We start from the raw sequence: 24,022 nt of genomic DNA on the forward strand, positions 1-24,022 counted from the left end.
TTACCTGAGGAGAAGGTTCACATCAGGTTTGGTGGCGAAAAGATGAGTGAAAAGATGAGTGAAAAGATGAGGTTTGGTGGCGAAAAGATGGAGAAAAGGCACAGCTGGTTGGACCTGGTCCTGTGGTACTCTCTGGGTTCCAGTCACAGTCTGCCCTTTTAGGTAAAGATGAACTTTGTGCTGAAGCCACTTCCAGGCTCTTCTTAGCCCAGGGTTGCTCAAGATGAGCAGCACTGAGTGACCGGCAAGGGAGGCAACCATGATGATTTTGCACAAAATATTCCAGGAACTGTTGGTGTCAAAGATGTTGTACATGGAAAGAAATAGAGCAACTGCATTGAAAATGTAGGAAATGAGAAAGTGGCTTATAGCTTTGTTGACCCCCACACAAGCCTCCATGCTGGAGTCCCTGGAGCCAGTGGCATTGCTTTTCATGTGCAGGGTGTGTCTCCTGAGGGAGACGATCAGCAGGGTGGCTGAGAGGATCAGCAAGATGAGAGGAATGAGGATCCCCAGATTACAGAGAAGAACCAGGTTGACCATGTTGGTCTCAGAAGTACCTACCTCTCAGTGGAGTTGGAGGAGGGGATAGGAGTGAAACTATTGAATATGTCTTTAAAGAGAAAAATCTGAAGCATAAGGAAATGAGCACTGACAGCCTCTGAAGCCAAAGTATCCATCCCATGATTTTCCTCTTTATCTTGAGGAACAAAGGGTGAGCAAAATTTGTGATTCTAAGTCAATCGAAGACATTGAGCCAGGCAGCCAGCCAGAGGGTGGTATAGTTCAGAAACATAATGATGAGTTTGAAAAGAATATACACTATATTTTGGTTGTAAGAGACTCAGAATAGTAGACTATAAATATTCTCTAGCACCATCTAAATCTATAACAAGAGCCTGAAAAAGCTTAGTCTCAACAGAATGTCATTGCCAACAGAGTCTTTTGCCCCTGGCCCACTCAAGCCCATGAATGACCATGATGAAACCATTCCCAATGATGCCAGTGATGCACTCTATTCTGGAGACCACCAAGGTGAAGATGACTTTAAACCTAGCTGTGTCTTCATCCGTGGTGTCAGTGTCATAGTTGCCATCCTCTTTGGCCCCTACTTTCAGGTTTCCACAGCAAGAACTGGTTCCTGCTCTTCAATCTTCTGACCCTCACTCAATGTTATTGTAATTTTTTCTCAGTTAATGGCTATTTCCAATTTTTCTTCATTTGCTTGTCACATGACTATAAGTTAGAGGTTTGAAATACAAATGCTAAGAGGATCTGGTTACTGGCTCTATCTCCATTTTTTTCATAAAGACCCATCTATCTTGGGCTTTCAGGAGCTCATTGGAAAGAATTTAAAACAGGTTTCTCCCACACTACCTTCCTACCTTATTTAGTTTGAGTCCATATTCATCTAACAGGGTAAGAATCCCAGGTTAGGAATCTTAGTGTCCCCATGGCCTTTTTACTTGTCTTATAATGCCTCTGTTCCCTGCTATATTATCTGTAAAAACCTAGACAGTTTGTTTCATCTGCTTTTTCCTGCTTCCTTTTTTGCCTCCCTGATTTAGGGGCAGAAGTTTATATCCTTATGATCAACATATTTGTGAATGAGAAATTCCCATCAGCTCCTATATAAAAAACTTTTACTTAAAATGAAGTTTCTTTCAAAACGATCAGCTATTATAGTGTCCTCAAGCCATATACAGAAAGGCCCAAATTGGATGCCATTTGGGTTAATCCAGGACAAGAAAGTTTTCATTGTCTGTACAAGTACCATCAGTTACAACTTAGTGGGATCCACATGGCTATTTGAGGCTCAGGGAAAACGCTGGTGAGGGGTAGCCTGGGAAAGCTTCAGAGTATTCTGAACATCGTGTTGAAGTTGGGAAATGCGACCAAATGCTTTAACTTGAAATTAAATTTCCATATTTAGATGCATGTTTCCTAACCCTGGCCAGAAAACAGAATTGACTCTGGCACATAAAAAAATATATATTGGTGCCTAGGATCCAGCCCAGACCTACTGAATCAGAATCTGGGAGATTCTGTCATATGGATCATAGCCGGGATTAAGAATCAATCTTAGCTAGAGACTGATGACCACTGGGCCAAATTTGGCCTGCAGTTGTGTTTTATTTTGTACCGTCTAATGCTAGACAGCATTAGTCCGCCTAGTGCTTAGCATTTTTTGTTTTATTGGCCAACATTTAAAATTTAGGAGATTGCAAACATGCACAAAAAATCTGTCTTCTCTTCAAAAATTAGAAAATTTGACAATATTGGGTCTGCATTTCTGCACAGTGAATTGGCTGAGGCTGAGTAGTGGCTACCCATTTTACACAAGGTATTCACTTTTCAGTTTGATTTGGTCTCCATCAATTCCTAGTGTCTTCCTAACACTGAGGCCTAGTGCCAGTCGCCATTTACCAGCATGCTTGTCCTATTATATTTTTTATAATATTCATGGAGTGATGATAAAAATGGATTCCTCCACCTCAGTTTCATTTTATTTAAAATAAAGACGTCAGAGATTTATTATTATTATTCTTATAGAATAGTGTGTACTATTAAATCATATTTGTATAAAACTAGCACCAGACAAAGCAGTCTATTGCAAAATTCAGAGAAGTGAAAACTCATGTTGACACAAAAGCCTGCACAAGAACATGCACAGCAGTTTTATTCATAACAGCCAGAAACTGGAAACAACAGGATTTGTTGATAAGTTCTACATCTTCCGTAAGAGACTTATTAACTTCTGTTACTTCTAACAGAGGAGGGTAGTATTTGTCAGCAGCTTTCACATATTCCAAAACACAAAATTCTTTGTTCATTTTGTCCCAACTTAGCAGGTTTGCAATACATAACATCTTCCCAAGTTTCTTGCACATAATTGTTGATTTTCACTGTTCTGTTACAGTTTTCTGTTGTTTTTCATTAATGTTATTTTGTGATTTTAAGAGGTGAGAGCAGAGGGGGCTGATGGGCAGAGTCTGCTGCAGTAGCTCCCAGAGGCATGGGCAGGAAGGGGTGGGAGGGGAGCAGTTGACGGGGGTGGGAATGGACTCTGAGGCCCTGCACAGGCTGGCAGTTTCAGTTGCCACCTCTGAGCCACTCACAGCGCCATATTTGTAGAGGTGGGGAGCCAATTCACCTGGGAAGCTAGAAGGGAGGCTGTACTTTACAGAAGTTCTCATGGGGGAGCCAAAGATCAAAGATTTCAAATTCTTAGCTTTCAAGCTTAAAAGTTTTGGTCCAAGTATAGGACGGACGGAAGAGATTTGGAAGAATATGAGATTAGGGGAACCATTTTTCTTTTGCTTCCCTCTTACCCCTCAACCCCACAAACTAGTAATGCTTTTCCAAGAAGGAGAGGAATGAGAAACGAGGAAGCAGGGAAGAGTTAGAACAGGTTAGGGCTCTGCATCTTGTCTCTGTACTCCTGGCTTCATGGGGAGAGCTTCTAAATCTTACTTGTGCCACAAAATTGGTTGGAAGTTTGCCGAGTGTCTTCGTTTCCTAGGGCTGCCCTTACAAAGTACCACACACTGGATGTCTTAAAACAACAGAACTTTATTGTCTTACAGTTCTGGAAGCTCAATGTCTGAAATTAAGTGGCAGAAGGGACATGCTCCCTATTAAGTGTGTGGGGAAGAATCTGTTCCATGTCTTTCTCCAGGCTTCTGGCATTCACAGGCAACCCTTGGTGCTCCTTGGGTTGTGGCATAACCCAGCCTGGGCCTCTATCATCACATAGATTTCTTCTCTCTCCATCTGTCTCCTCTCCCCTTCTCTTTCAGGACAGCAGTCATATTGGATTAGGGCCTTACCCTACTCCGGTATGGCATTGTTTTAAGTTTAATTCCATCCATAACAACCCCATTTCCAAATAAGGTCACATTCTGAGGAACTAGGGATTAGGACTTCAGCATATCTTTTTTGGGGACACAATTCATGTCATGGATTCTGAAGAGCTCTAGTGGTCACATCAATGAGATCTCACAAGCGTGGGTTCAGCTAAAAGTGTGGACACCTCAGTGGAAGCCAGTGAAGGAAGATGTATGGCCACAAAGAGACTCCCCCACTTCACCCCCCATGCCAACTCTGCATGATCCCAAGGGACATGGATATCACCTCAGGCAGGAGAGATCCTGAGAAAACCTTGTAGTGACTGTTTCAGCCTGATACAACTGAGAAAATGCTAAAGAATAAGTAGTTTATGGAGCAGTGTCAACTCAGTGAGAGGATAAACATAAATAAGTTTTTTTTCTTCAATTGTAGTATTCAACTCTGTGCTGCCGACTCTCCTTTCCCATGCCATAGTGACACCTTGGGCAGGTTTCATAATTTCCACCCTTTCTTGATTATTAATACTCAGTGAGGTTTAGTCTTATATTTGATTTAAATCTTATCTGCTGCCTTCTCCCAGGCACAGGTTTGGGCCGAGACCCCATCTGTTTGAATTGGAGGGGGACAGGATGGGTCTGGAGACATCTGTCTCTCCTTCTTCAACACTGAGCTCCTCCAGTGTGCTGGAGTGGGGAGAGAGATAAACGATGGAGTCCCTTATTTCATGCCTGCTGTTGTAAATGCAATTTCCTGTGATTGCTGCTGCTTCCCTGGCCAATGCCATCTGGCCATCGACACTGTCTCGGTGCCAGGCAGGCACGTGTGGGCTCTCTTGTGAGGACAATTTGAGTTCTTGGGAGGGCTCTGTGAGAACACTCCACTCAGTTGCCCATTCCAGCAACCTTTCCTTTCTCCCTACTCTCCCTCCCCTAATTTATATATGCACTTAGGTGGGGGGTTGCTGTTGGGATGGTGGCTGCTTGCAGAAGGGCTGGCACTGCTGCCTCTTAGTAAGCTTTGCAGCTAGGTATCTGGCCTCAATTCTTAACTGCTTTCTTTAGATCATGCTTCTTAAAACTTTCTATACATTAGAATTACCTAAATTACCTGAAGGGCTTTAAAAAATGCCTATACCCATGTCCCACCTCCAAAGATTCTGAATAATTCATCTGAGGAGGAGCTCAAGCATTAGCATGTTTTGGAGTTGCCCACTATAATTCTACTATGCAGGGGGGAAGGGCTGACAAACACCACCCTTTGGAGCTACTTACCTTTATGTTTTCTAGTCTGGCTCTGGGGTCAATTCTGGGGCAACAGAAAAGATACTGCTCAACATCCTTGTAGAAGTGATTGAATGACTTTCTGGGGGAAGAATAAGAGGACATGTTCTTCCAGCAGGTAGAAGGAGACCAATCTAGAGGTTGAATTTTGGAAGCAATTACAATATTTTGCACAGCTGAGTTTTTGACCGGTGGAAATCACATCCACTATGAAGTGTTAGAAAAGCAATATGTTTCTTGTACCCATATTTTTATGAGAAGTAGGGAAAAGAAGATAGACTGAGAGGTACAGATATTCCCCTTTGTGAAAGTGAAGGCCATTCCTGTGTGCTTATTTGGCAAAGGGCATCAGTAATTTAAGCAAATGTTTTGGATGCCATTATAAAATAAACCATTGTAAGAACAAAGACTAGTGGAAATGATGTCTGAGAAATGCCTGAAAACAGAATTGAAATGCTGATAGTGTTTGGTTTAGTTGTTCATAAAATAAGCAGTTGTGTATTTAAGTGCAAAAATCTGCCTGGTACATCAAATCCTTCACAGATAGCAAGTTGTAAAAGAAAGTCTATTGAATGTAGCGGAAATTGTACATCCTGAAAAGATATAACCATGTGAAAAATGTGAGTGGAACCAGAAATACTGTTGCTCAGTGTACTGAAAAAAATGGCTATGAAATTTAAAAAGATGTTATGTTGAAAAATGTTTAAAAACTGGGACATTTGCTATTACAGCTGATGAGGGTACATATTTCATAATATGATTGAAAATCTTTCAGACAGAGCACCTATGACAGGCACAACACCGGGAAGTAATTTATTTTTTTTGTGAATAGAGGAAACTTTTAAACAGTCTGATGTAAGAGATTCGTGAGCCTCTAGATGCTGCTTTCGGGATAGAGGCTGCAAAAAAACTCAAGTACCATGGGCAAATAATACAAATCTATCCATTTGTATTATTCAGCAGGAATTGCTTTCTGCTAGAGGTTAAAAATGGAACACATCGCAGACATGATGCTCACCTCTGTGAACTGGGTCTCCTCTAGGGCTTGAGCCACAGAGTATTTGGTGCGACTGTTTGACGTATTGTTCATATAACACAGTAGTCCACTTGCTACCTGCAGGGTAGTTAGTTTAGTCATGGCACAGTGCTTAGGAGAATTGTTCAAGGGTGAAAGAAATGAACTTATTCACATCATCTGAGGAAAACGATCTTTATCAATGTTAACCAGCAATTGGTCTTTTGTGTTGACAGCCACTTTGAATATTTCAATGCGAAGGCATCCACAAGTAGTTATAAAAACATTGTGGGGAAACCAATCTGGCATGGAATTATTTCTTTATGTTAGAATTAGTTTCCTGAAATATAACTGATGTCTTGAACAACGTAATAAATTTGTGACACACTGTAATCTGACTTCTCATAATGGTCTATTGATTCTAAATTGTGAAGATAAACTCCTATTGTACAGTGTACCTTTATCAATTTTTACCTGAAGCGTGAAGGATGATCTACAGTGTGATTTAAGACCAAAAATTAAGTACAGTGACACTGGAACACCAAACACCTACAAATACCTTAATGATTGTGCAAAGATTCTATCCCTGTTTGAACTATGTTTTTTGAACTGCACTTTTCCATTATTAAACTAAATAAAATTGAATTTCACTCCTAGTTAATGGTTCCTAGTCAAGGCTGAATTCTGTGTTCCTTGAAATATAAGCTTTAACAAGGACATATTGGTACAGAAGAAAAAGTGACAGATTCCTGGTTCTGAAAAAAAAGTTGACAAATTGTGAAATAAAGTGTTATAAATAAAATATTTCTATTTTTCATTTGCATATTTTTCAGTTTTGAATTTAAGATATAATCTTCAATATCAAAAATGTATACATTTTACGGTATGTTAACAATTGTAGTTCAGAAAAGTAATGTTTGATTGCTTTCCTGGCAGTTGGTTTGTTTTTATTTACATCTGCTAAATTCACCCACAGACCTTTGTGTCCCTGGTTCTGTAGTTCCTGGAGTTTTCAATGACCTCTTAAATGCATGTGTTGTGCTGGCTCTAAAGCTTAGTTAACAGTTTTCACCACAAGATGGAGCTTATGAATTTCTCTCAGAAACGAGAGCAATTAGTTAATGGTTCCACAAGTGGGCGCTCATGCTCTTTCTATCTGCTTAGGAGGCCTTTGAAAACCTGTCCTATTTTAGGCAGTTGATTAAGAGTTTTACTTACCCAATTTTAGGAAGTGCTCTGAGTCTTTGCACTCATGGTCAGATTTACTTCCGACAGTTTTCATAAGAAAACTCATATTGTCTCTTAAGAAAGCATCTTTTATTAAAATTAACAGTGGTTGATATTTATTTTTGAAATCAAAATTGCAAATGAAAACAATGTTCCTTAAATAGCCTAACATTAGTTGACTACAGACCCTGTTTCTGAAGAATCCAATACATCAGAATAATAGAATATTAGTATTGCAAATGACCTGAGAGCTGGTGTAATAAATGAGCTCACCATTTGGAGGTGTGTGAACTAAAGAGTGGAGTGAATTGTGTAAGGTCATTATTTCTAAACAAAACTGGAGTCTCCTATATTCATTGATGCAACAAATATTTATTGAGTCCCTTATGTCTCAAGCACTGGAGGTAATTAGTAAATAAGACTAGTTCCTGTCTTTATAAAATTTACAGTTTAGTTTGTGTGTGCATGTAGAGTGTGGGGGAAAGGGATGAGGGAGTTTGAAAGGATGTATAATAAATAAGCAAAAAAATGATGTAATTTCATCTGGAGTTAAGGAATAAAGTAGTGATTTCAACAATAGTGCCAAGAAAATTCAATGGAGGCAAAGAATAGGTTTTTCAACAAATGGTGTTGAATTAAGTGTATATCCACATGCAAAAGAATGAACTCGGACACTTACCTCATGCCATGTACAAAAATTAACTAAAAATGTATGAAAGACCTGGATGAAAGAGCTAAAACTATAAAGCTCTTAGAAAAAAAACAGGTGTAAATTTTGTGATGTTGGATAAATTGGACATATCAAAATTAAATATTTTTGTGCTTCAAAAGAAAGTATTAAAAAAGTGATAAGACAACCAATAGAATGGGGGAAAATATTTGCAAATCATATACCTGATAAGGGACTTGTATCCAGAATATATCAAGAGCCCTTACAACTCAACAATGAAAAGACAACCCAATTTAAAAAGTGGGCAAAGAATTTGAATACATATTTCTCCAGTGAAAAGATACAAATTGCTAATAAGGCACATGAAAAGATGCTTAACATCATTTATCATTATGGGAATGCATGTTATGAAATACCATTTCACACACACTGGAATGGCTATCAGGAAAAAGATAGACAATAACACGTGTTCTTGAAGATGTTGAGAAATTGCTAGTGGGAATATAAAATGGTGCATTTGTTTGGCAAATGTGACCCAGTGATTCCACTCCTAAGGACAAGACTTGAAAACATATGTTCACACAAAAACTTGTACACAAATGTTCATAGCAGCATTATTCAAAATAGCCAAAGAAGTGGAAACAAATCAAATGTCCATCAACTAAAGAATAGATAAACAAAATGTGATATACCCACACCATGGAATGTTATTCAGCTGAATATTATTCAGCCCTAATAAGAAATGAAGTATTGATATATGCTGCAGGATGGATGAAGTTTGTGAAAACTTTATGCTAAGTTAAATGTCAGATACAAAAGGCCACATGCATGTTGTATGATTCCATTTATATGAAGTGTCTGGAATAGGCAAATTCATAGAGACAGAGAGTAGATTAGTGGTTCACAGGGGCTGTAGGGTGAGGACAATGAGGAGTGACTGCTAATGCTATGGAGTGATGAAAATGGTCTGATATTAAATAGTTGTGATGGTGCACAACTCTCTGAATTTATAAAATCCACTGAATTGTAGACTTTAAAAAGGTGAATGTTATAGCATGGAATTATAGTTCAATAATAAAAATGGAAGTAATGTGAGGGGGTAGAGAAAAAGTAGGCATAGTGGTGGTGGGGTTATTTTATTATTATTATTATTTTTTAATATTCATTTTATTGAGATATATTCACACACCATGCAGTCATACAAAACAAATCGTACATTTGATTGTTCACAGTACCATTGCATAGTTGTGCATTCATCACCAAAATCAATCCCTGACACCTTCATTACCACACACACAAAAATAACAAGAATAATAATTAAGTGAAAAAGAGCAATTAAAGTAATTAATTAATTAATTAATTAATTGGGTGTCTTTGTTTGTTTGTTTCCTTCCCCCATTTTTCTACTCATCCATCCATAAACTAGACAAAGGGGAGTGTGGTCCTTATGGCTTTCCCAATCCCATTGTCACCCCTTATAAGCTACATTTTTATACAATCATCTTCAAGATTCATGGGTTCTGGTTTGTAGTTTGATAGTTTCAGGTATCTACCACCAGCCACCCCAATTCATTAGAAACTAAAAAGGGTTATCTATATTGTGCGTAAGAGTGCCCACCACAGTGACCTCTCGGCTCCCTTTGGAATCTTTCTGCCACTGAAGCTTATTTCCTTTCATTTCCCCCTTTTGGTCAAGAAGATGTTCTCCATCCCACGATGCTGGGTCTACATTCCTCCTCGGGAGTCATATTCCACATTGCCAGGGAGATTCACTCGCCTGGGTGTCTGATCCCATGTAGCGGGGAGGGCAGTGATTTCACCTGCCAAGTTGGCTTAGGTAGAGAGAGAGGGCCACATCTGAGCAACAAAGAGGCATTCAGGAGGAGGCTCTTAGGCACAATTATAGGTAGGCCTAGCCTCTCCTTTACAACAACAGTCTTCCCAAGGGCAAGTCCTGTGGTAGAGGGCTCAACCCATCAAACCATCAGTCCCCTATGTCTGTGAGCACATTAGCAACCACCGAGGTGGGGCAGCCCAATACCCCTGCATTCTCTACCAGCTCCTCAAGCTGACGGGATAGAGAGAAAGTGGGCATAGTGGTGGTGGGGTTATTTTATTATTTTTTTAAATACAGTTTTATTGAGATATAGTCACATACCCTAAAATCATCCACAGTGTACAATTATTCACAGTACTATATTATAGTTGTGTATTCATTACCAGAATCAATTTTTGAACATTTTCATTACTCCAAAAAAAAAAAAAAAAATAGAAGTAGAAAAGGAACACCTAAAACATTTCATCCCCCCATCCAACCCTATTTTTCATTTAATTTTTGTCCTCATTTTTCTACTCATCTGTCCATACACTGGGTAAATGGAGTGTGAGCTACAAGGTTTTCACAATCAGTCACATAATTATACAATGGTCTTGAAGAATCAAGGCCACTGGGTTGCAGTTTGACAGCTTCAGGTATTTCCTTCCATTCCAACACACTAAAAACTAAAAAGGAATATCTATTAAGTGTATAAGAATACCCTCCAGAGTGACCTCTTGAGTCCGTTTGAAATCTCTCAGCCACTGAAATGTTATTTTGTTTCATCTCTCTTCCCCCCTTTGATCAAGAAGATTTTCTCAATCCCACGATGCCAGGTCCAGGCTCATCCTGGTGGGTTATTTTAAACACTGTGGTCAGGAAAGGTTTTTGTGAGAATGTAACATTGCAGTAGAATATTTGTTGAATGAATGACTGGATGAAGCCAATAAACCCTCCTTGTTTTCCCTTCTTTTATTTGTATACATCCTTTCTGTGATCCATACAAAATTAGACTGTCTCTGTTCACCCCAATTCTACAAATTTTGGGTGAAAGAGATTCAGAAAATGTCATCATTTCTGAGAAAATGTTTGCCTACAACTCTTCCCTGCAGAATTAGTGAACAGGAATATCTGTCAGCTCTAATGTAACAGCTTAGGAAAGTTATGCAACGGGGCTAAGTGAACTCTCGAAGTTTTTCTTTTTTTGACAGTAGGAAAGACTATGATTTTTATTTTTATTTTTGATGTGTGATGGAAGCATCTCTTCTTACATATAAACACATCTCCATCAAGATCTAACTTCAACCTCCTAAACATGAACCGAGCTCCTCAATTTGAGTATAGTTGGTGACAAGTGGCCACATAATCTAGAAAGACATATACTAGGTTTGTTTTCCACTTCCAAACTATGTAAAAGAGAGGATTCTTCAAAGGGAAATTGTGTAAGAGGAGAGAAATGCAGCTTTTCCTGTCCCTTTCCCTAGAATGTTTCATCCTCTGCCACCTCCTCCTTCAAAGACAAGTGAGGTTGGGAACTTCAGGAGAATCACTGGTAGTGTCAAGACACACATCAGAAAGGGAGACCAGCATCTTATTCATAGACTTGCTCTATGTGATACCAGAGCAGAGTGTGAGAGCGTTCTTGGGGGACCCTAACATGGATTCCCGAGAGGTGGAGTTCTTAACCTCGGCATTATTGACATTTGGGCTTGATAACTCTTGGTTGTGGGAAGCTGTGTTGTGCATTGTGGGATGTTTAGTTGTATTAATGGCCTCTATCTGCTAGATGCCAGTAGCAACCTCTTCCCCCAGCTGTGACAGCCAAAATGATTCTAGACGTTGTCAAATGTCCCCTGGGGGTAAATGGCCCCTGGTCGAGAGAACCATTGTCCTAGAGTTTGGAAGGCAACATCAATCTAGAGATTGATGCCTGATACTTGCCTGGTGAAACCTGAAAGAAAGAGGCTGCCTGGAGTTGATTCTGCTGTCAAAGCAAAGAGAACAGGTGACGTAGGGGCTGCCTGAATTGGGGTTTGATGGAAATAAGAAGGATAATGCTTTCTCCTCCAGTCATATTCTGAAGAAGCTAATCAGGCTCAAGTTATTTTGAAAGAATCCTCCTGAAGGGGTCTGCCTATTGGGCAAGAAGGGAGATTTATAAGAGATCAAAGTGTTCATTGCTTGCGTTAGATCAGGGTTTCTCAACCATGCAGTATTTACAATTTAGATCAGATAATTCTTTCTTGTGAGGGGCTGTCCTGTGCATTGTAGAATGTTTAGCAGCATCTCTGATCACTACCCACAGGATGCCAGTAGTACTTCCCCTTGAATTGCAACTGCCAAAAATGTCTCCAGACATTGCTGAATATCCCTGGGGAAGGGGCAGAGGTGGCAAAAATCAATTGGTTGAGAAGTACTGCTTTAGAGAATGGTGCATTGCCAAGGATTCTGCTATGGAGATTTGGAAAAACCCATAAACGTGCCTCACAAAAGTCAGTGTACTAATTTCTTATGGCTGTTACAATTACTTTCCACAAACTTAGTGGCTTAAACAATATAACTTTTACTATCTTACAGTTCTGGAGGTCAGAATTCCATGTGGGTTTCAGTAGGCCATAATTAACGTGTTAGCAGGGCCCTATTCCTTTTGGGATCTCCAGTGGAGAATCCTTTTATTGTCTTTTCTAGCTTCTCAAGGCATGTGTCCTTCTTCTGGCAATGGCAACACTTCCACCTCTGCTTTCATCAGCACATCTTCTCTGACTCTGATCCTCCTGTCCCCTCTTACAAGGGCTGTTGTGATTACATTGGGCCCATCCAGATAATCCAGTATAATCTTCCCATTTGAAGATTCTCAGTTTAATCACAAAGGCAAAATCTTGTTTGCCATGTAAGGTAACATAAGTACAGATTCTGGGGGTTAGGACATGGACATCTTTTGGGGGCATTTTTCTGTCTTCCATAGGATTTGAGCACATACCAACCAGAAGGCCCTGAGCAGCCAGATTTCAAGAGCACTACTTAAGAATACCCTATCCTTTCTACTTTTGTCTTCTTCTGCCTCTTCCCGGAAGAGGAAGCAGCTTGGAAGCAGCTGAGCAAGTGGGAAAGGAGGGTGAGAAAAACAGACCACATCTACCCTTTCCCATTGCCAGAACTGGAGTAGAACTCTGGCTCAGGCCTAACTGGAGAGAGTAGAGAACCTTTAAATTAAATATAAGGGAATGATTTTGATTACAACAGAACTGAACTTTTTTACTTGGAAATAACAATTTTAATTCATGATGTGTCTATAGGAAGCTCTTGAAAGGTAAAACCGAAGGCAATGATGGAAAAAGAAAAGAAAAGAAAACAAAACAAAACCTGCTGGTGCCCCATAGAGTCCAGCTGACATGATAAATCTGGTACAAGATGATTGTGTGGGAGAGCAGATTTTGCAAACGTACTGAGCCACTTCACCAACCAGAAAGACCCTCTTCCTAGAGGAGGAGAGGTTGCTGGGTGTTGAACCAATCTGCACCAGGAGACCGAAGGACTTTAGGAAGATCATGGTTTTCCCTCTTTGCCCATTGTGAAGACCCAGGGCCCTGCCCCCTCCTCCACTTTGAGAGCAAGTGATGCAGTCACCTACATGACCCAGACAGATGTTAAAAAGTCCTCAGAACTCCGGGGGAGGTGGTAGGAGAATGGTATTGTAAAAAAGCATCGAAACTCCCCTCCCCTGATCACTGTTAATACCCAAATCTTGTGAGACCCTGCTGAAACTCCATTTTCACACTCTACAGACCTAAGTCTTTATAAGCCACCCCCTTGGCACTCCTCTCTTTTTCAGTTTCCATGGGGACCACAACCGTGAGACCATCATCTCCTGTCAGCAAGTCCTAATTAAACCCATGTCCGCTTCCGTGCCTGGTGTGTTCTTTGGTCTTAGGGCTAAGCTGGGTGGGAACACCCAGGAATACTGGATGGTTTTTCTTTTCATCTAGAAATTTGGGATAAGGAGTAGAAGAAAGAAGAGTGGGAGAAAGTTGGGTAGACCTGGATGGAAAAGTACCAATGTTCTTGTGGGGAAGAATAAATAGACAATATTTTAAATCTGTACTGGCAGGAAAAGCTGGGGCATCTGCTGACATAGGGAGAGAGGTATGGCTTGCATTTCTGCAGCTATGAATCAAACTTTAAGATGCTTCCCAACTTGTAAATATATGGCTTTCATAAGTCCTAAAACTATAACCAGAAAATATTTGTGGGTTTGTTAAGGACACCAATTAGATATCTAAAGCTAAGTTTCTTCACTTGTGGCTGGACAGGGCTGCTTCCTTCATTATTGGTGCTGGGGATACAGTAGGGCAGGTTATCACAAAGACTAAAAACTGGTAGTGACAATCATTAGGCTAAAACCAAAATTATTTATAGGTCTTTTATTACAGGTGATATATTTATATATAATTATAATGACCATTTTAAGAATTCAAAAATAGAAAATATATTCTATGAATAGTTCTTCTACAGAGAGACATATAGAGATTTGGGGTGAAGAATTTTTTTTTTTTTTCTTGGAGATAATGGAGCACCAAAAATGTGTGTGTTATATGAGTTATATGCAGGAAATGAGATGTTGGTAAGTCTTTGAACGGCATGAAATAGTCAAGATAAAGGGCAGCAGGTAATGAGAAAAATGAGATAAAACAATGGGTCTTAAGTGATTTCCACATCATATAGGATCTGAAGGAAATACAAAGCAGGAGAAGTGGACCCAATCCTCAACAGAACTTCACGTTCAGGGGGAAGAACCTTTTAAGAGAGGGGCAAGAGGAAAGGGAGGGAGAGTGAAAAGATTAAGTGGAATTAAACTGCCTCCAGGTTCTAAATAGGAATGAAGTTTTAAAACTACTCCAGGTGCATTGCAGATATTGGAAGTAGGACCTCTTCCATGCTTTTCTTACCTTTCTGGGTGCATGATGTCCCCATGCTCAAAATTTTACACAGGATCATCTGGTAAAACAAAAAACCTGGATAGGAATATGTTTTTCTCAGGTAGGTTGAAGAAATATCCAAATGAATCTGGATTCTCTCTTTCAATCTATTTTGGCTGTCTACCTGGGAATGGGTGCTTTTTACTTTTAAATTGCCTATAGTAAAGTGGTAAAGTCTGATTTTCTAAATTACAGTTATGACAGTAATTATGAAACAATTGCTAAAATCTTTCTGAGCTAGAGCTAGAGCTAGAGCTAGATAGATAGACATAGAGATAGGAAGGGAGGAGGGAAAGAGGGAGAGAGATTGATTTTACAAGGAATTAGCTCATGTGACTGTGGGGGTTGGCAAGTCCAAACTCTGTAGGGCAGGCTGCAAACTGGAAACTCCAGTAAAGGTGATGCTGAAGTCTGTGCAAATTCCTCAGGGGAAGCTGGCAGACTGGAAATTCTAGCAAGAAACAATGCTGAAGTTGATTCCAAATTCCTCTTCTGACCTCTGAGATCCCCACTTCTGGCTTTTAAGGCCTCCAACTGAGTAGATGAAGAGACTCCCCACGTTGCTGAGGGCAAATTCTTTTGTTGATTGTAGACGCAATCAACTGATTGTAGATTCAAATCCCATCTCAAAAGACCCTCACATTAACAAGCCAATCAGTGCTTGCCTAAACAACTACATCATATCCTAGCCAAGTTGAAACATGAAACTAACTGCCACAGTCTAGTCTGTGTCAACTTGGCATCCATACACATCTCCTTAAACCATACATAATGTCCAAATAAAGACAATAACATAGTCATACTTTCATGTAACATTATACAAATGTCCTGAGTACAACCAAAAAAAAAAAACACTAACACTTTCCCCAGAAGAGGATGCACATCCTTGGGTGATACTCTTATCTTTGATATACTATAACTTAAATATTTTGTATTTAAGTTATATTATGATGTTAAGTTAATGTGACTTATATAAGGGGATCAGAGAGGAAAGAAAACAAAGATATCTGATATGCATATACGTATCTCTACATATGTACATACAAACATATTCATAATAAAATAAAGAAAAAATACTTATGACCATTACAGTCCTCATTTCTGCAACTGGTCATGTGGTCACAGCTTGTACTTATAACTAACTTCTTCCACTACCCATTCCATATTCCCTTTACTCACAGCAAATATTTAGAAAATACCTTTATAAATATTTAATAAATATCCTCAATAAGTATTTTGTTGGATGAGGAAAACAAGGAAGGAGGGAGAGTAGGAAGAAGGGAGGAGAGAAGGAAGGAAGCAAATAAAAATGGAAGGAAGGAAGGACCACTTTCTTCTGTGTGTGTGCATGTGTGTTATCACATCTTACTGCAAGGAGGGACAAAGGAGATTATGGAGGAAGCGAGAACTGAAAGGACTCGAGGCTTTGGGTTGTGACAGAGAAAGCAGGGCGACTTCTTTGGTGCTATATCCCCTCAGAAGTTTGTGGTGGGAAAAACACAACCATTCTTTTTTGATAAGTGACAGTAAGAAGATGTGAGCAACTCCTTTGTTCACCAGCAGCTCAAGGACCCTTGAAATGCAATTTTTCCCAAGAGTTCCCAAACTGCCCTTCTTTGGATGAGTAAATACAGTAAAACCCAAACAGCCCCATGCCTTCTTCATTTACTATCCTGCCTGAAGATCACTTTCTGCATCTTTCCTCTAGAGGCTAGTTCTCTCTGATCTGTCCGTATGTTTTGTCTTGGGTTGTGCCCCACAGCTGTAATTTGGGAGGAGGCTCTGTTCTTACTATCCCTCCATAAATGCCCTTTGTGCTGTACTCTGACTTTCAAATGTGTATCAGTTGTAAGGTAAACTGAACTTGGATGAGTATAAATAAGAGGGTACTGGGGTGAGGGAGATGGGGACTGCCACTTACTAGTTGGGCAAGTTTCAACCTATCCATGCCCTGGCTTTCTTATCCATAAATGAGGGAAATGAATCCTATTGTGTTGTGACTATTACATATAAAGAATCTAGATATAGGGTGGATGTTGCTCGATATTTGTGGAATTTGAAAATCTATAAATGCTTGCTCTTTTTGCCTTTCTTTGTTCTTAATGCTGTCTTTATTTATTATCCAATCAAGACCCCAAGTCTATAATATCCATGGTTAAGAGGCTTACACCTTTTTTTGACAGGTGTAAACCACTACATTCCTGAAAAGGGAGATAGCATAATCTAGATAAGATATCTATGTTTCTTCTCATTTTCTCCATCTCCCAATATCTTGTGAAAGAGAAAGGGTTTCCAGTTCAGCAGAAAATAGGAATTTGAGAAACTACTGGGGCAGAGACAGGAGTGCTTAGCAAATACCCCATAGGATTCCTTGTGTTTTCCAATCCCTGTACTATTAGGTGAAGGCATGTGATTAGCTCTGGCCAATGGTTATGAGTGGAAGGAGATTTACAACTTCCATGTCAACCCACAAAAGAACAAATGGGACAGGCCCACAGGCTCCCTTCTCCAGACAAAGTGACTGTCAGGGCCTTGATTGAGATGGTGGGGGCTTATTCTGAAAAGCGTGGATCCTTGAGATGCTGTATGGAGATAGCTGCCCTCAGAGTGCCTGTGCCTGAAGAGGCCTTTGTATAAGCAAGAATTAAACGTGTGTTTTTTAAGCCATTAAACTTTAGGATTTTTTTTTTAGGAAAAATCAATGTAATTGGATATGCTAAATACTAAAAAACTTTAAAACATTTTGTAGCACTTTAAATTATAGAGCATGTTTTCATAGATCATATTTCCTTTTAAGCTCACCAGAATACTAAGGGAAAATTTCTTTCTTTAACTTTTATTTTTGACTTAATTTCAGACTTATGGAAAACTTGTGAGAAAAGCACTAAGATTCCTGTATAGCCTTCACCCAAATTACCAAAAAGTTAACATTTTACTGTACAGCTTGATTCCTTTCTTTCTCTACAAATATATATGTTCATATATATTTGTTTGAGAATAAATTTCTGACTAAAGAGAATAAAGTTTCTGACTAAATACCCCTAAATACTTCATTCAGTGTGTTCCTTAAAAACAAGGACATTAGGACTAGGATTGTGTATTTTGCCGCATAGCCTGGCCTTTATAGACCAATACAGCCACATTTTGGAGAGTTGCTAAGTAGAGAAGTATAGACAGGAATTTGAAGCTGCAGAAGAGGGTTCATAGCACATTAGGGAAAACCCGATCAGAATTTAGAAAGGAAACAGGTTTTTTAAAAATTTTATTGTTATGATGATATGATATGATATTTAGAGAGCCAGATAAAGTATTAATGGGAAGGGAATTATTGCATTCAGATGTGTGGATAGAGGTTTTTCAGGAAATTCTGTTTCCTAAGCAAGATCAAACGGATCTCTGTTTCTACATAGTGTCCATGTTGCTTGTTACTATCACAACATATCAACAGTTTTCAGTAAAATCACTTCTATTTCATGCCAGGCCTGAAAATGTGTCATTGGCAATGATGACATTATTAAAAAGAGGCATGTAGTTAATAAGGGCACAGGAATAAGGCAGCCAGGATTGACATGCATTGAACTAAAGGAGTACTGTTGAATAAAATATGAAGTCAACTTAGGGTTAGACCTGTATGAATGTATGGCCCACTCTTCTGTTCTCGGAATGACATGTACTCATTAGCCCCAGTTTCCAGAGCTTTGTCCTTTTCACTCCTTCTTCCAAATCCACCTCCACTTGCATTTTCAATCTGTGGGCGGGCACTTGTTTGAATGAGCCACTGATTTATTTGTAGTTACTTGGGAATCTGGAAAGCAGATGTAAATGGCAGTTTTTTCCTGGTAAGTGTTGGTGGCAATTGGCTCACTCTGATTTGCATTCAGAGGCCTGCAGGTTTTCAGGAAAGCATATTTTACAGGCAGTTTGGTGGGAGTTATTTTTAAATCTCAGCTACAAATGCCAGTCTATAATAGTATATAGAACTGAAAAAGCTTTTGTTTGGAAGAAAGAGGATAGTTAGAGACAGAGTCATTAGTTTAGAAAATATCTGGGACTAGAAAAGGAGACTCTAGGAGAAAGAACTCTGGGGATAGAGAGGGCTTGGAGCTCAGGAGCAAGATCTGGGGTAGAGACAAACTCGGAAGCCATTGGCTAGATGGGGGGAGCTGAAGCAACAAGAGTGGAGGACATTGTTCAGGGAGAGCATGCAAAGTGAGAGAGAAGTGTGTCTTGGACCTACCTTGGGAATTTTAAGCATTCTGCTTGTTCTCTTTCAAACTCAGTCTCATGATGATTTATTTGTATTTATGATATCACGGTGGCTTCTGAGGGCCTGCCTCACCTATGCACACCACTTCTTCAGCTTCTTGTCTCTTGCTGGTCATGGACCTTGTCTGGAGATAATTTTACTCCAAATTCTAGTCCAGGCTTAGAATTAGTCTATGTGCAGATATATGCACAATGAGGCTATTTTGAAATCCCTGTTGAGTGCCCACATAAATTATGTATGAATTTTTCTATTTACAAATCAAGTGTGTTAAAAATAAACTTAAAAATTTTAAAATAATTAGTGTAATTTCCATAGAAAGCCCCCCCCCAATATACCTAATGAGAGAAAACACAATTTAGCAAGTTCTGAGTAAACTCACTCATTTCATGTTACACTCATCCCACTCAAGATTTTAGTCTTATGCTTTAAGCCTGGCTGCTTGTTAAAGGCAGAAGGTGATTTGGGCTGCTCTCCAGACCAAACTCCAGTCCCCAGAGATGTCTTTCTCACTGGCACCCTCACTGCCTGCAATCTATTTTTCTCCCACTTGTGACACCTACGTTCAGTATGTCACCTTATCTTTTCCCTTGGACAGCCTCTTCTCTTACTTGTTCTTCTGGCCATGTGGCTCCACTTTTGTGTAGAGCTATGCTTATTATATAGCAGCTTCTTCATTATGATCCTATTATTTGAAGTATCTCTGTGGTAATAGGAGCAAATCTGCCCTCAGAATCTGCCATCATGTCTTCTTATTGACTTGTCTATAAGAAAGTGCTAGCTAATGTGGCCTAAATCCTACTTTTATCTTTTTTGTGTGTTTGTTCTTATCAGTGAAAGAATTCCTGAGTTAATGGTGAGAGACATACATGTAGCTTTGTAGAGGGGTTGCTGGGTGACTACATACAGATTTTTTTTTTTTTTTCTGAAGTATCCTAAACATCTAGGTATACTTAACTTATTGATGGAAACGTCTTCTCTGGAGGCCAACCATCAGCTTACGCCAACTTAAGCTTTCTGGAAGTTTTCTATGAAATCAATTTTTGCCAGTAAGAAAAGAGAGCTGCCACTTTATACTTAGTTTGAAGGTTGAAAAACTTTCCCAAAGGGTCACATAATGGAGTGAGCAGGTCTGTTAACAGGTGAGAAAATGCATGAGCATAAAACATGCCTGTTATAAATGGAGTTAATGTTTAAGCTCAAGAATTTTCTTAAGAAATTGAGATTGAGGTATTTTTATGACTCCAAATTAAGATTTGTGCAATACAAGATTGTTCATGATAAAGCATTTTAAGCACCAGAGATTAATCTTCTGAAATAAGCCTAGAGGCTCTTATATAATAAAAAAAAGTAATGCATAAGATTTATGATTTTGGAAAGTAGACCAGAAAAATCCATTTGTCTCCCTTTTCTCCTGAGACTCCACTAGTAAAATATGAAATAAGACCAAGGGGAGTAATCTCATAATGAAGAGAGGGGAGTGGGGATGGCCAAGAGCCTTCTAGAGATTTCTTGAAGGTGGACTGTCAGTGGAAGTGTACTGTGGAGTAGAGTATGGTCAGAATATGCATCTAGTATGCTTCTGGGAATGTGGTGGCTAATAAGCTTGCTGGAAGCTTTGAGGGCCCTGAATGTAGGGTAAACAGGTATGGATAGTAGAAATGAGGCATGGGACTAAACAGGGGCATCATTAAAATTCTACCTACCATACAGCTGCACCAGTGATCACTTCCTACTCTTTCCCTTCTTCCATACTCAGAACAATTGGTAGCCCCCATATTGACAAAGTGTTTTCTATTCTTTTATTTTATAAGAGAAGTTGTGGGCTTATAGAACAATCATGCAAAAAAATATAGGATTCCCATATACCACCCTATTATTAAAACCTTGCATTGGTGTGGTGCATTTGTTACAATTGATGAAAGCACATTTTAATAATTGTACTATTAACTATAGTCCATGGTTTAACTTTGGGTTCACTATTTGTGTTGGGCAGTTCTATGAATTTTTAAAATGTTTTTTTTTTCTGGTAACATATACACAACTCAAATCTGACCTTTTAACCACATTTAAATATATAATTAGTTGTTGTTAATTACATTCACAATGTTGTGCTACCATCACCAACATCTGTTCCCAAAACTCTTCCATCATCCCAAATAGAAACTTTATACATTTTAAGCCTTACCTCCTGTGCTGGTTTGGATGTATTATGTCCCCCAAAATGCCATATTCTTTGATGTAGTCTTGTGGGGACAGACGTATTTTGTCTTGATTAAGTTGGAACCTTTGGATTGGGTTGTTTCAATGGAGATGTGACCCACCCAACTGTAGGTGATAACTCTGGACTATTTCCATGGAGGTGTGGCCCCACCCATTCAGTGCAGGTCTTAATTAAATCACTAGAGACCTATAAGAGCTCAGACAGAAGGAACTCAGTGCTGTAGCCAAGAGAGACATTTTGGAGACAGCCATTGAGAGTATATTTTTGCTAGTCCAGAGTTTGCCTGGGAGAAACCAAGAGAATACCCACAGATGCCTAGAGAGAAATGTCCTGGGAGAAAACCATTTTGAAACCAGAACTCCAGAGCAGACGCCAGCCATGTGCCTTCCCAGCTAACAGAGGTTTTCCAGATGCTATCAGCCATCCTTCAGTGAAGGTACCCTATTGTTGATGCCTTACCTTGGGCACTCTATGGCCTTAAGAATGTAACTTTGTAACAAAATAACCCCCCCTTTATAAAAGCCAATCCATTTCTGGTATTTTGCAAAATGGCAGCATTAGCAAACCGGAACACCTTCCTATTGCCTATCTCCACTCCATCCTCTGGTAACCTATATACTAGATTCTGACTCTAAAAGTTTTATTATTCTAATTATTTCATATCAATGAGATCATATAATATTTGTTCCTTTGTGTCTGGCTTATTTCACTCACCTTATGTCTTCAAGGTTCATCCATGTTGTCTCATTATCAGAAATTCTTTACTTTTAAGAACTGGATAATCCATTGTGTGTATATACCACACTTTGTTTATCCATTCATTGGTGAATGGACACTTGGGTTGCTTACATCTTTGGCAATTGTGAATAATACCACTGTGAACATTGATGTTCAAATATCTGCTCAAGTCCCTGCTTTTAATTCTTTGGAATATATACGTAGAAGTGGGTAATTCTATACCCAGCTATCTGAGGAACTGCCAAACTGTCTTACACAGCACCTACACCATTTTACATTCCCACCAGCAATGAATGAGTGTTCCTGTTTCTCTACATCCTCTCCAACACTTGTAAAATTTTTTTTTTTAAATAGTAGCCATTCTAGTGGGTGTGAAATGGTATCTCATTGTGGTTTTGATTTGTATTTCCCTAATGGCTAATGATGTTGAGCATCTTTTCATGTGCTTTTTGGCCATTTTTATATCCTCTTTGGAAAACTATCCATTTAAGTCTTTTGCCCATTTTTAAATTGTGTTGTTTGTCTTTTTGTAATTAGGTTGGAAGATTTCTTTATATATTCTGGATATTAAACCCTTATCAAATATGTGGTTTGCAAATATTTTCTCTTATTGTTTAGGTTGTCATTTTACATGACATTTTGCATGACATTTTACTTTCATGTCTTTTGATGCATGAAAGTTTTGAATTTTGATTAGGTCCATTTATCTATTTTTTCTTTTGTTGTTTGTGCTTTGTATGTAAAGTCTAAGAAACCATTAGCTAACACAAGGTTCAGAAGATGCTTCCCTATGTTTTATTCTAGGATAGTTCTGGCTCTTATATTTTGTTCCTTGATCCATTTTGAGTGATTTTTGTAGAGGGTGTGAGGTAGATGTCCTCCTTCTTTCTTTTGCAAATGGAGATTAAATTTTCCCATCACTATTTATTGAAGAGACTGCTCTTTCCCAGTTGAATGGTCATTGCTCCCTTGTCAAAATCAGTTTGGTCATAAATGTGAGGGTTATTTCTGAACTCTCAGTTCAATTCCATTTGTCTATATTTCTTTCCTTGTGCCAGTACCACGCTGTTTTGATTACTCTGTCATTATAAGAATTTTAAGATCAGTGTGAGTCCTGCAATTTCATTCTTCTCTTTCAAGATGGTTTTGTCTAGTCGAGGCCCCTTATCCTTCCATATAAATTTAATACTTGGCTTTTCCTTTTCTGCAAAGTAGGTTGCTGGAATTTTGATTAGCATTATGTTGAATTTGTAAATCACTGTGCACAGACTTGACATCTTAACAATATTTAGTCTTCCAGTCTGTGAACACAGATTCCATTTATTTAAATCTTCTTTGATTTCTTTTAGCAATGCTTTATAGTTTTCTGTGTACAAGTCCTTTACATCCTTGATTAGATTTATTCATGAATATTTGATTCTTTTAGTCTCTATTTTAAATGAAAATTTTTTTTCTTGATTTCTTCTGATTGTTTATTCCTAGTGTATAGAAACATTACTGATTTTTGGTTGTTGATCTTGTACTCTGCAACTTTGCTGAATTTATTTGTTAGCTCTTGGAACTTTGTGGTAGAATTTTTTAAGTATTTTTTGTTTTGTTTTGTTTTGTTTTTTGTTTATAGGATCATGCCATCTACAAATAGGGAATTAGTTACTTCTTCCTTTCTAATTTGGATGTCTTATATTTCTTTTTCTTGCCTAATTGCTCTGGCTAGAATTTCCAGAGCAATTTTTAATAGCAGTGGTGATAGTGGGTCTCCTTTCTGTGTTCTGATGTTAGAGGAAAAGCTTCCATCCTTTCACCATTAAGTCAATCTTAGCTGTGGTCTTTTCATATGTTCCCTTCATCATGTTGAGGAAGTTTCCTTCTATTCCTACTTTTCTAAGTGTTTTCTAGATTTTCTCAAATGCCTTTCCTGCATCAATTGAGATGATCATGTAGCTTTTTTCCTTCATTGTCTTAA

General features: G+C 38.8%; 1 pseudogene; it reads right to left on the minus strand.

Moving 5' to 3' along the window:
- LOC119535272 lies at positions 1 to 19,215 on the minus strand (annotated as a pseudogene).
- Positions 19,216 to 24,022: the final 4,807 nt, after the last annotated feature.

Source organism: Choloepus didactylus, chromosome 5, assembly GCF_015220235.1.
Source record: "Choloepus didactylus isolate mChoDid1 chromosome 5, mChoDid1.pri, whole genome shotgun sequence".
Classification (NCBI taxonomy): Eukaryota; Metazoa; Chordata; class Mammalia; order Pilosa; family Megalonychidae; genus Choloepus; species Choloepus didactylus.